General features: G+C 33.7%; 1 protein-coding gene across 5 annotated transcripts in view; it reads right to left on the bottom strand.

The window, feature by feature from the left end:
- CNTN5 (contactin 5) overlaps nt 1-12,187 on the bottom strand; it is a 1,325,220-nt gene that overhangs the window by 185,589 nt on the left and 1,127,444 nt on the right. The gene's annotated exons all lie outside the window — the stretch shown is intronic.

Here is a 12,187-nt window from a genome sequence, read left to right on the forward strand (position 1 = left end):
AGTCTCCTATCTGTGTGGTAAATTACTTATTATTCTCTAACTTTTATTGTTGTTATTGCTCAGATCCCATTGGCATGGTGTTCCCTGATCCTCAGTTACTATTTTCCTACCCATACATCATGATGCCCCTGTCCTTTTACACCTCTAGTGCATTTCTCAGTATCCCAGATCTCAGCATATTATGTTATAATATTTTTACTTGAGGAAGGAACTAAGTACCATAATAACACAGTAAATCAACAAATGGTTAAATAGCGCTCAAATTCCTTATCAGAATATCTGATTAATGACCATATTTTAGAGTAAATTAACTTATTGGACCACATTTTTTTCATGAAGTTCCATGATGACAGCTTGTGGCAACGAGTAAAACCGTAGAAGAGATAGTAGAAGGAATTTTGAGTTAATGTAATTTGGTAGGATTGAAATTCCTGTCTTTATTTTCCATGTTAAAATATTTTTCATTATTTTTACTGGTTTAAAGTAACATTTCATGGTGCTATCATGCATCTCTTAGCATGAATGTGTCAGCTTTTACTAATTAACAATACAAAGCTAGTAAAAACTTAATGGATGTTCTTCTTTTGAACCATACTTTGAAAAGCACTATTTACTTGCCAGATATAAACTTGTATGTATTTATAACATTTTCTTTCTATTTTATATTAAATTATTTCTTCCTTATAGGTTCTTGAATAGTTTGGTAAAAACCTGTGTCAACTAAATGCATTTCTTCATTTTCCCCTGGAAGCATTTGGCTTAACACTAATGAGAAATTGATTTTACAAAGAGAGAAATTAAAACCAAACACAATAAAGCTAGGTAAATGCTTTTGAAGTAACTGTGCACTGGCTTCTAAACTTTTCTAGTAAGAGGTTTCTAAAACTGAAAAATGCTGTGGAATTGGATACAGGCCCAAACAAATTTTTTTAAGTAAAAGACATAGCTGAAACAGCAACAACAACAACAACATAGTTGGGGTGGCATTGAATCATTTACCCTGTAGCTTTTCACAGTGTTCTGAACTGAGTAATCTGTCATTTCACATTAACTTGGACATGAAACCTGTCAGTATTTCATAATGTAGACTAAAAAGGAAAAGGACAGGTATTTATAAAGAGTTGAAATCTTTATTATTCCTTGAATTTGTGTGAGTTTTTGGACCTTCTTTTCAATCTGCTGCCTGTATAAATATCTGAATTTCATGGGAACTGGGGATAAATTATTGTTCTTCTGAAACCTCTAAGGTCACAGAGATAGCATCCAGGGCAAAATTATGAATTTTTGATATCCCCACCTGGGATAGTTTTTAGTTCATTTTAAATTATCCTGACCTAATTAGGAAGCTTAACTGCGGCTAAGCTCGTTAATATTAAAATAATGCATTTTATTAATTTTTTCTATTAGTTCTCTCTTGGAAGCAGCTCTTCCACTATTTAGCTCAAGTTACTTTCTGAGTGGAATCAAATCAACATCACTTAATTGATTTTTATGATGGCAATGCAGGGTAAGCTAAAGTGCATTGGGAAGTCAGTACAAAACTCCATTTCTGATCCCACTTGTTAATTGGCCTTTATTTTAATTCTATGCCTCCTTTCCTTCATGTATAAAATGAACATTGTGGACTAGATTTCTAAGATACTTTTTATTTATTTACCCATAACTCCAAGGTTTTTTCTCAGTCTCCGGCTACATTGTATGCATTTTTTTTTTCTATCTTACAGCAAACCCAGGGAATCTGTCTGCATTCCTTTTTCTGGAAGATGCTTTGAAGTTTCTTTCTCATCAAGATCTGTCTCAGAATAAGAAAGGCTCCAGTTTCCAACTTCTAGTGTGCCCCCAGCCATAGACATGCAGCTCATTGTCATCTTCTGGGGATGACATACCATAGTATAAAACATTGCTCAGTGCCCTTTTGATACTCACCGAACTTTTTTTCACCTATGTGAAACAACCTGGCTACTAACAAGGCTCAAGAGCTAATTTGGGTGGTAGGGGATAACTCTAAGTATTGGAGGAATTTTAGGTCAGTATTGACTAGCAAATAAAAAGAAATCAAACATAAGTTAAATTTTCATTAGAGTTCAGTTGAGTTTGGAGTGTAAGCAGTTCCACAAATTGGAGGAATGTGAAGCTATTATCAGAGTGATCCAATCAGAAAAAGTCTGTTACTCAACCATCTTAATTTTTCAGATGTAAGTCCAATGTAAGTGCATCATTTGTGCATTTGGTTTTTTTTAATCAAAACATGTATGTTGCAAAAAAAAGTACAGTTTTTATTTTATTTTATTTTATTTTATTTTATTTTATTTTATTTTATTTATTTTATTTTATACAAACACTCTGCCACTTATGGCCTCAGTGACTTTGGTCAAGCAATTTAATCTTTCTGAATAATCCATTTGTAAAATGAAGGATGATAATAGTTATCAGGTGGTAGTAAGAATTAAAACTGTATAAAATCTCTTTCACTGTGTTGAGGCTAAAGAATGCATTCAGTTGGTATTTTTTATTTAACATTAAAAATAATAATAGCTATCATTTGTGGAATGCCTACTATGTGCCAGGCACTGTGCCATGTTCTCTTACCTAGGAAACCAGGGGAGGTCTTTTTATAAAGTGACATTAAGCTAAGATCTAAGTGATGAGAGAAGGACAGCTACACAGAATCTGGGAGAAGAATATTCTTGTCAGAGGGAATAATAGGCTCAAAGGCCCTAACATTAGAATGAGTTGGTCAGTGTGAATGTAGTGTACTGGGTGAACATAACTGTGGTATTCATATTATTGGAAACATTTAGGTTGATTAGTTAGACAGTTTAAATACTATGAAAAAAAAGTTTATTTTTTTCTTTGGTGAGAATAGTCTGAGTTGTGAATACAGATCTAATTACTTAAATGATAGTCACTTTAGCTGGGAGACAAATTGAGACCATTCATATCTTTAAAAATAATAATGTTTTGGGTTCCAGGGTGGCTCAGTTGGTTAAATGTTTGACTCTTGGTTTCTGCTCAGGTCATGATCTCATGGGTCTTGGGATCAAGCCTCGTGCCAGGCTCCATGCTCAGCAGGAATCTCTTTGAAAGATTCTCTCCCTCTGCCCCTCCCCCCTCAAAATAAGTAAATAAATAAAGTAATAATGTTTTAATGCTTACTTTAAGAAAAGTAATAGTGTTTATATAGTATCAAAACTAGCTGAAATAATGTAAATCATTTTTTTAAACTTTCATAGTCTTGGTCAGGTGTTTTGGTTGAAGGATGACAATTTAAAAGCACATCATTATCTTTGGCATCTTTAAACAAAGCAGTTCACTTTCTCTTGCTATTTTTAGGACACTTAACACCTCAGGACTCAGAGAAAGTTCTGGTACCTATTTGGATTTCATAACCTTATAGTAACAAGCACCTTTCTTTCACTTAAATATTTGTTGAACGTTACCACGTGTCAGCGATTGTCTCATGCTTTGCTCTCCACAAAGGAATAGAATAACTTTTTCCAATATAAAGTTCTCTAAAGATGTCTTTCTGTTCTTTGAATGCAAAAATGCAGCATACTAATGTCAGCCACAAGGCTTTGGGTCTGGAATTCTCCCTCACTCCATTGTTGCTACCTTCCATTTGGCTAGTTAATTGATACCAATTCTTCAGTTCTCCGTTTGAATGTCACCTCCTCTGAGAAGTACCACCTGACTGCCCCCAGCCCTTGTCTAGATCTGTTTCTTTTGTTCTACAGATGCACAGGATCAGATTTCTATCCTTTGGAAAGACAAGTAAATTCCTTAACCCAATTTGTTATAACGAATTAGTGTGATATTTTTTTGAGGTTTCTTTCCCTGCTATGATATAAGCTCCATGAGGGCAATTCCAAGTCTATTTATGTTCATCATTTTACTCATCATTCTAACTCCATACACATAGAGACTGGCTCAAATCAAGTGCCACCAAAAGTGTTGAGTGAATAAATGCTTGGATGAGTGAATTTTCTTAAGAAAATATTTTGCCTTGCTTTAAATGTATTGTATCAGTCACTTTAATTTTTGTGTCTGCTACTATTAAAATGAAGCTTAAGAAATACTGAACTTAAAGGCTTGTTTGTAAATAACATCTGTCTCTTACAAATATGTAGGATATGTCTTCATCGCATTCTGAGAGCACAATAAAGGAAGATTATGTATATTATCCATTTAATATTATTTTCTCTTGATTCATTTTCATGAATAATTTGGTATACTATTTTGATTGGGATTTAGAGGCAGGGGTTGGAAATTGAGGCAGGCAATGACACTTTAAAAAGGTGGAAAATGACATAAATTTACCCTACAATCAGGAATTCTTGTATAAAACATGGGATAAGAAGAAAAGCTAGGAATTAAGACACTTGGAATCTGAGTCTCTTTTTTTTAAAAGATTTTATTTATTTATTTATTTATTTATTTGAGAGAGAGAGAGAGAGAGAGAGAGAGAGAGAGGAGAGAGCAAGGAGAGGGAGAAACAGGCTCCCTGTTGAGTAGGGAACCTGGTGACTTAAGGCTCCATCCCAGGACTCTGAGATCATGACCTGAGCTGAAGGCAGACGCTTAACCAACAGAGCTACCCAGGCGCCCTCTAAGTCATCTTCTGCCCCATTGTTTGTGTGCCAATAAGTAAGTCATTTCACTTTGAGGCAATTTTTTTACCTATAAAATGAGGGACTTAGTCTAGGTGGTTTCTAATGTCTCTTTCTGTTCTGAGCATCATATAATTATATAACTAAGAAAACTCATTCAGGAAACCCAGGGAGAAAGATCTTTGTTTTTAATTTAGTTATCCGACCAAATATGGAATCTATTCTATAAGCCAATTTTTAAAGATACTATTAGGTAAGTGTACACAAATTTAGGTCATTCACACAAAGCTGTAACTACCACCCTTTACTCCCTGTTCTCTATTAGATATGGTGACAAACTCAAAAGGAAGGACAAAGCTATTTTTCACTCATTCTAAATCATCCTTATATTCTGGCTTAAATGAGTATTTAGGAGAGCACAGGTTAATTTTAAAAAAATGTTCTTGCATAATTATCAAGGGTCAATGATATCAAGGGTCTTAAGTTGGAATCAATTCTAAATACAGTCAGGATGCACAACACATACTTTGAGCAATGTGAAATGAGCAGCGGAATTATTTCTATACTATCCTGAAGCACAAAGTGCCTTTTAGAGGAATATGCATCTTTAAAATTTAGGATTGGTAATTAGATGTTTACTTGGAACATTTTTATATGTCTGGGGAAGCTATCATCTACTAAAATATTGTTATTATAAAGTTTGCAAAAATGTCAGATGAAACCTGATTCTCTAATTGGTTTCATAGTCTTCAGCAGTGTTGCTTCAAATCTCAGTCTTGTCTCAGTGACACCTTATTAAAAAAAAAGTTTTAATTTTTTCGTTACTCAAAAAAATTTATGTTATACATTTTTGCTTCTTTTCCTGTATCATATACCCTTTGTAGTAGGGGAATCAATAAAATCAGAAATGCTACTTCCGATTTGCTAGGACTGGTAAAATAGACTCGAATCATCAAGCAGCTATTAACAGTCATTTAGTAGATAAATTAGAGCAAAGATTTCAGAGTTAGTGATGGCCACAGTAATGAGTCAAGGAGATATTGATGCTTTCATGAGGCGTGTAATGTGGTGATACAGACTTTCAAGTGAAGGCCCTGGAGCTAGATAAACCTAGGTTCAAGTCCTTGCCTAGTTACCTCCTACCCTGTGATGTAGACAAGTTCCTTAACTTCTCTGAGCTTCTGTTTTGTGAGTGTACTAGTCTCATGTATCTCAAAGGGTTGTGAGGGAATGCACAGTAATTAGCACTGTGTCTGACACGCAATAAACATTCAACAAATGTTGGCTATCATTCCTAAAAAAATATAGAATCTTAAAATCTTATTCTCACAGCAGGAGTTACATTTATTGCTTATCTGATAGATCATTCAAATTTAATGTTTAACTACTTTAAGGACAGAGAATTCACTATTTTGAAAATAATACATTTAATTGTTGAATAGCTTTGTTGGAACTTTTAAAAAAAGGTTAACTTGAACTTCCAATTTGTTAATAATGTTTTCATATATCTATTTCTTTATAGTTTGTAAAGCACTTATGATACATTAGCTCATTAGATACAACTCTATGAGGGAAGTATGGTCCATTCATTTACTCATCCATTCATTCATTCCCTAAATATTTATTGAGTACCTCCTATGCGCCAGGCATCTATCTAGGTGCCAGGGAATAATGGCTTCATAACAGAGGTGAAGGTCAAGTCATGGGAAGCTGATACCCACTTTAATGCAGTAGAGGCAGAACTGGCACCACGATCTTTAGACTCTTTTTTCGGTGTACTAGTATGAAATTATTTCTAACATTAATTATTTCTGGCAGGTGAGAATCTGAGTCTCAGATTCCTTCAGAATGTCTCTCACAATGTTTATCTTTTTTTAAAATTAATAAACTTCATCTTTAAGAGAAGTTTTAGGTTCACAGAAAAAGGGAGTGGAAAGTACAGAGGGTCCTCAAATACACCCTGTCTCCACAAACACATCACCTTCTCCACTATCAAAATCCCCCACAGAGTGGTAGATTTGTTACCTACGTTGACACTTCACTACCATCCAAAGTCCATAGTGTACATTAGGGTTCACTCTGGGTGTTGTACATTTGTGGTTTTGACAAATGTATAATTACAGGTATCCACCGCTGTATATTGTACAGAGTAGCTTCACTGCCATAAAAATCCTCTGTGCTCTGCCTATCCATGCCTCCCTGTCTCCTGAATTCTAGCAACCACTATTATTTTTTTACTATCTCTGTAATTGTGCCTTTTCCAGAATGTCATGTAGTTGGAATCACACAGTATGTGACTTTTTTCATTGCTTCTTTAAATTTCTCCTATTCTTGCTGTCATCAACCTAGTCCTGACCCTTACCACTGCATTCTCTACTCTATGTCCCATCCATCTTCCCACAATTCTGCTTTTATTAAGCTACTCCTTGGTTGAAAACCATCAGTTAGAAAGTAAGATTGCTTGTGAATTGTTTGAAATGGTATAAAATTGTACATCTATACAATATTTTGTGGTTTTATGACTTAATTTCATGTATGCTACCTCACTTGATTCTTAAAAATGTGGTAGATTAAAGAGATACCTAATCCTTTTAAAAATTAGTTGGAAAAATTAAGTGACTTCTGGAAGAAAGTGATTAGATAATTCAAAACCCACGAGAATCTTCTGGCTAAGTTCTATGCTCTTGACACTATTACCTGTTAGCTTTCTCATACATTTCTACAAAAATCATATTGATTTTGATTACTTAATTATCCAATTTTAATTTTTATCAGCAGTATTATCATTTCCTTCCAAGTATTTTAATGATTCAAATAAATCTGTAGTGATTATGTATAATATATGATGTAATAAACTATATAGAAAATGAGATAGGGAAATTGATATTTTTGACATTTATTGGGACCTTGCTCTGATTTCTTATTTATACTATGCTTACCCTATTTTCTGTACTTCATCTAGTTATAAGTAAAGTATGGATTTTTCCATTTAATTTGATATTTATTCATGAGCCAAATGTGCTAGGAGGATTGGAATACAGAATAAAGAAGATATAGCTACCACTTTTAATAAAACTGTATTTTAATTTACAGCAAATAACAGCAAAAAAATAAATAACAGCAAATAAAAACCTAAAGGCAAAATAATAGTCAGAGGACTAAGAAATACAGAATCATACTAAAAATATACATTGTCAGAGCACTTGGGTGTCTCAGTCTGTTAAACCATCTGACTCTTGATTTCAGCTCAGGTCACAAGGACTCAGCATTGTAGGATCAAGCCCTATGTCCCACACCATGTACAGCAAGGAGTCTACTTGAGATTCTCTCTCTCCATCTCCCTCTGCCCCTCCTCTGCTCTCTAACTCTCTCTCTAAAATAAATAAAATCTTTTTAAAAAATACATTATCAATTAGATACTTTGTCCTACCCTTCTATTCATTCCGTTGTTATCAGAAGATTTTTAGCTTTGATTGTGTATGTTATTAATACCAGGTGTTGAAAAGAGGGAACTCACAAACTTATTCTTTCAAGCTCATGATTAAAATTGAATAAGGATCTATGCATATTCACAGAAATGAGCCCAACAATCTACAAGGGTAGGTGAACAGAAAGAGAGTAGTTCTAGCCTTAGAAGATCTTCCAAACTTAGTCTTGGGTCTAGGAGTATGGACTTGAGTTAGACAGCATTTTGACCTTGGGTTACAACTTCTTTAAGTCTCAGTTGTTGGGTTTTTTTGTTTGTTTGTTTGTTTGTTTGTTTAAGATTTTATTTATTTATTTGATAGAGAGACAGACACAGAGAGAGCACAAGTAGGGGGAGCAGCAGAGGGAGAGGGAGAAGCAAGCTCTTCGCTGAGCAGGGAGCCCAAAGTGGAGCTTGATCCCAGGACTCTGATATCATGACCTGAGTTAATGACTGAGGCACCTAGGCACTCCAAGCCTCAGTTATTTTATTGGTAAAAAGAATAATAACAACTCTCCTTTTATTATGGGTAATAAGTAACATAAAGCATATGAAATGCTAGTTGCAGTGTCTGGTACATAATAAGTAGTAATTATTATGGCGTTTTTCACTTGGAAAATTTCCTTTGGGAAATTGGAAGGTTGTAGGAAGGCAAACTATTCCAAGTAAAGACTAAATCAGAGAAAGTGAAATAATCACTGACCTGGAGAGGAGATTCTGTGGTTAGAGAGTAAATAAATTAACTTGGATAAAGAAACAAAGCCAGGAGAAATAAGAAGCATGTTTGGTGTAGGCAGTAGCCTAGGAGATTGATTTCAGGATCTCTGGTATTTAAAGTAAATTCTAAGGCAATAATGCAGGAAGAAGTACAGTGTATTTTTTGAATTTAGGGCAATAGTTGCTTGATAAACATTGTGGTAATGATGTCCAGGGGAATATTTTCTCTAAAAATATTTTCATATCTATTTATATCTTTAACTATCTAGATCATCTATATCATTAAATATTGCTTTGTTATATAAAACATTCATTTAAATCACTAACTGCAATGAGAGTGCACCAGGCTGAGTGGCAGAATATAAAAAAATATAAAAAACTTCAAGTATGTAAACAATATAAACAATTACAAAAGTAACAAAATAGTAATCTTTATAATGAGACTTGGTTTGTAATTCCAGTTTCTTATTTGTATTAGCTATTATGTCTCAATCTTCAGATTCTTTAAGTTAATTTTAACAAAGGGTCTATTAAACTCTAACCTCGAAATCTAATCTTTGTTTTGTTTCAACTTGTCAAAATATCAAAGCTTGGTATAGAAATTTTGGAAGATAATTTTTGCCAAATGATGTAAAAACAATTTTGTTTTAAAACCTCCCACACTAGCACATATCTAAGGCTGTTGGAGGCATGAAGGCAATAATGAACAAGTGTCTTATTCACACTCTCTTGGCTGTTTTGAGCGAGAATAAAACTTCATCTAACATTCTAGAAAGAAATTGAGCTATCTGGTAAAATAACTTGCAAAGCAGGTGAAGTACCATCTATCTTTCTCTTATGATGAAAGGTGAAATATTACTTAGCAACTAGAGAAAAAAGGCAGTTTCCAAGAAGCATGCATTATAATCAAAGATCTTATTACTATTAATACTAAGGGTGAGAAGGCACTTGTTCCATTAGCAAACAATAAATGGAATAGCATGTCTGAACCCTTCAGTTCTCTCATTTGTTTCCGTCACATTTCTGATGTTTCTGATTGTGATTGTCCTTCTTAAGGGTTAATGATAAACCTAAGCTTCTCTCTGTCTCTGCCTCTATCTCTGTCTCTGTCTCTCTCTCTCCTGCTTCCTCTAGGTGAAACTACATTTCTACTGGAAGTCTTAAACTATTACCTTTCTTTATCTCTTAGGAAAATGCATGTTGTGATAAAGTAAGTGCATCACAAAATACTTAAAAAACACTGCCTAATGTAATCGTGCCCGCTGGGAACTGCTTTCACTCCAGGTTATGTCTACTTGAGGTGTCTTTTGAACCCAAGAAATACTACAAATATTGAGCAAATTCAGTGGAATTAGCAATAACTGGTATGTGCTATAGGGTCAATCCATTACCTTTTTTTTTCCCTACTAGGAACGGCAAAAACACCAATTTCTTTTTAGCCTATTACCCTTAGAAAAAAACCCTAATGACCTTTGTCACACAGATTCCTTCTGCAATAACAACAGAAATTTAAGGGGAAAAAATCTAGATGGAAGAAGTGTAAAAACCCATACTTACATGGCTAGTCTACAACATAGGTGATTTAGCAGTAACAGAGTGCTTTTGGTGGAAGGTAGAATTTTTGAGGAACAAGTCAAATTTAGTTATATTATGTCAAAGAGAAAGGTGCATAAACCATTTGTATATACTTTAAAAAATATGAAATCAGTGCTTATGTAACCCTTATGTGGGTCAGGAGCTAGAGTATTTCCAGAACTTCCAAAACTCTACTGCATGGCCCACCATGGTCACAAACTTACCCACTATTCTGATTTTGTTGATGGATCATTCTCTAGCATTTCTTTTAATTTTAACATCTATATATGAATTTCTCAACAATATGGTTTAGTTCTGCCCATTTTTGAGCTTTATAGAATCACTTTAATACGTCCCTTGCTCTTTTCATTTGTCCTTATTTATGTGATTGATCTATAGTGTAGGATGTAGCTGTAGTTCATTAATGTACATTGTTGAATTGCATTCTATTATCTCAATATACTATAATTTATCATTTTATTGTTGATGAACATTTAGGTCATTGTCAGCTTTTGCTATTACCAACAATGTGGCAATGAACATTGTGTGCATCTTTGATGCACATGTGCAAGAGATTAGCTAGGTATTTACATAGTAGAATAGTGAAATTCTTGGGTGTGCACACCTTTGCTATATAATGCCAAATTGCTTCTAGAGCGGTTATGAAAATATACAATCTTTCCAGTAAGTATAAGATTTCCCTTTGCTTCATTATATATTGTTATTGTCAGATTATTAATTTTTCCCCAAATTTGGAGGATTTGTAAGGATACCAAACTACTTTTTTAATTTGCATTTCCTTGATATTAACTGAGTTGAATACTTTTTTTCCCATTTCAGTGCCTCTATTGTGAAAAATCTGTTCAAGACTTTTGCAATTTTTTTTTACTGGTTTTATTTTATTTTGCTTTTTTCATCATAAATCTTAATATTAGATCTTTTAAAAATTTTTAAATGTTTATTTATTTTTTTAAGTAATCTCTACCCCCAATGTAGGGCTTGAACTCATGACCCCAAAATCAAGTGTCACGCATTCTTCTGAGCCAGCCAGGTGCCCCTAGGTAATTTTTATTTATGAGATTGAAATATCTTGTCCCACTCCAGAGTTTGTCTTGACACTCTCTTTAAGGTTTATTTTGAAGAACAAAATTTCATAATTTTAACACAAACTTTTAAAAATCAATCTCCTTCAATGGTTGCCTTTCCCTTTTATCTTATTTTTAAAGAAATCCTTTCCTATTCCAAAGTTATGAAGATATTCTCCTATATTATCTTTTATTTTATTTTTTTTATTTTTAAAGTTCTTATTTAATTCCAGTTAACATACAATGTAATATTAGTTTCAAGTGTACAATATTCAACACTTCCATATAACACCTAGTGCTCACCAGGAGTGCACTCCTTAATCCCCATTACTTATCATCCATCTCCTCCCAATCACCCCCTACCTTCTGGTAACCATCAGTTTCTTCTCTATAGTTAAGATTCTGTTTCTTGGTTTGCCTCCTATAGTATCTTCTAAAATTTTATGTATTTAGGGCTTTAATCCACCTGAATATAATTTTTTGAATATGAAGTAAGGGTAATTTTTTTCCCACATGTTTTTTAATTTTTCACTGATTTCCAATGTCACCTCTGCCTTAACTATCCATAAATATGTGCATCTGATTCTGGTCTCTCTATTCTGTTCCATTTGTCTGCAAGCAAATTTATGTCAGGATTTCATTATCTAAATTTGATAACCTTATACGAATAAGACTATATTATATTGGTATCATATTTTATATGGCAAGTTCACCACCTTCTTTTTCCTCATATGATT

This window comes from Ursus americanus, chromosome 16 (genome assembly GCF_024610735.1).
Source record: "Ursus americanus isolate L20-20 chromosome 16, mUrsAme1.1.p, whole genome shotgun sequence".
In the NCBI taxonomy this organism is placed as follows: domain Eukaryota; kingdom Metazoa; phylum Chordata; class Mammalia; order Carnivora; family Ursidae; genus Ursus; species Ursus americanus.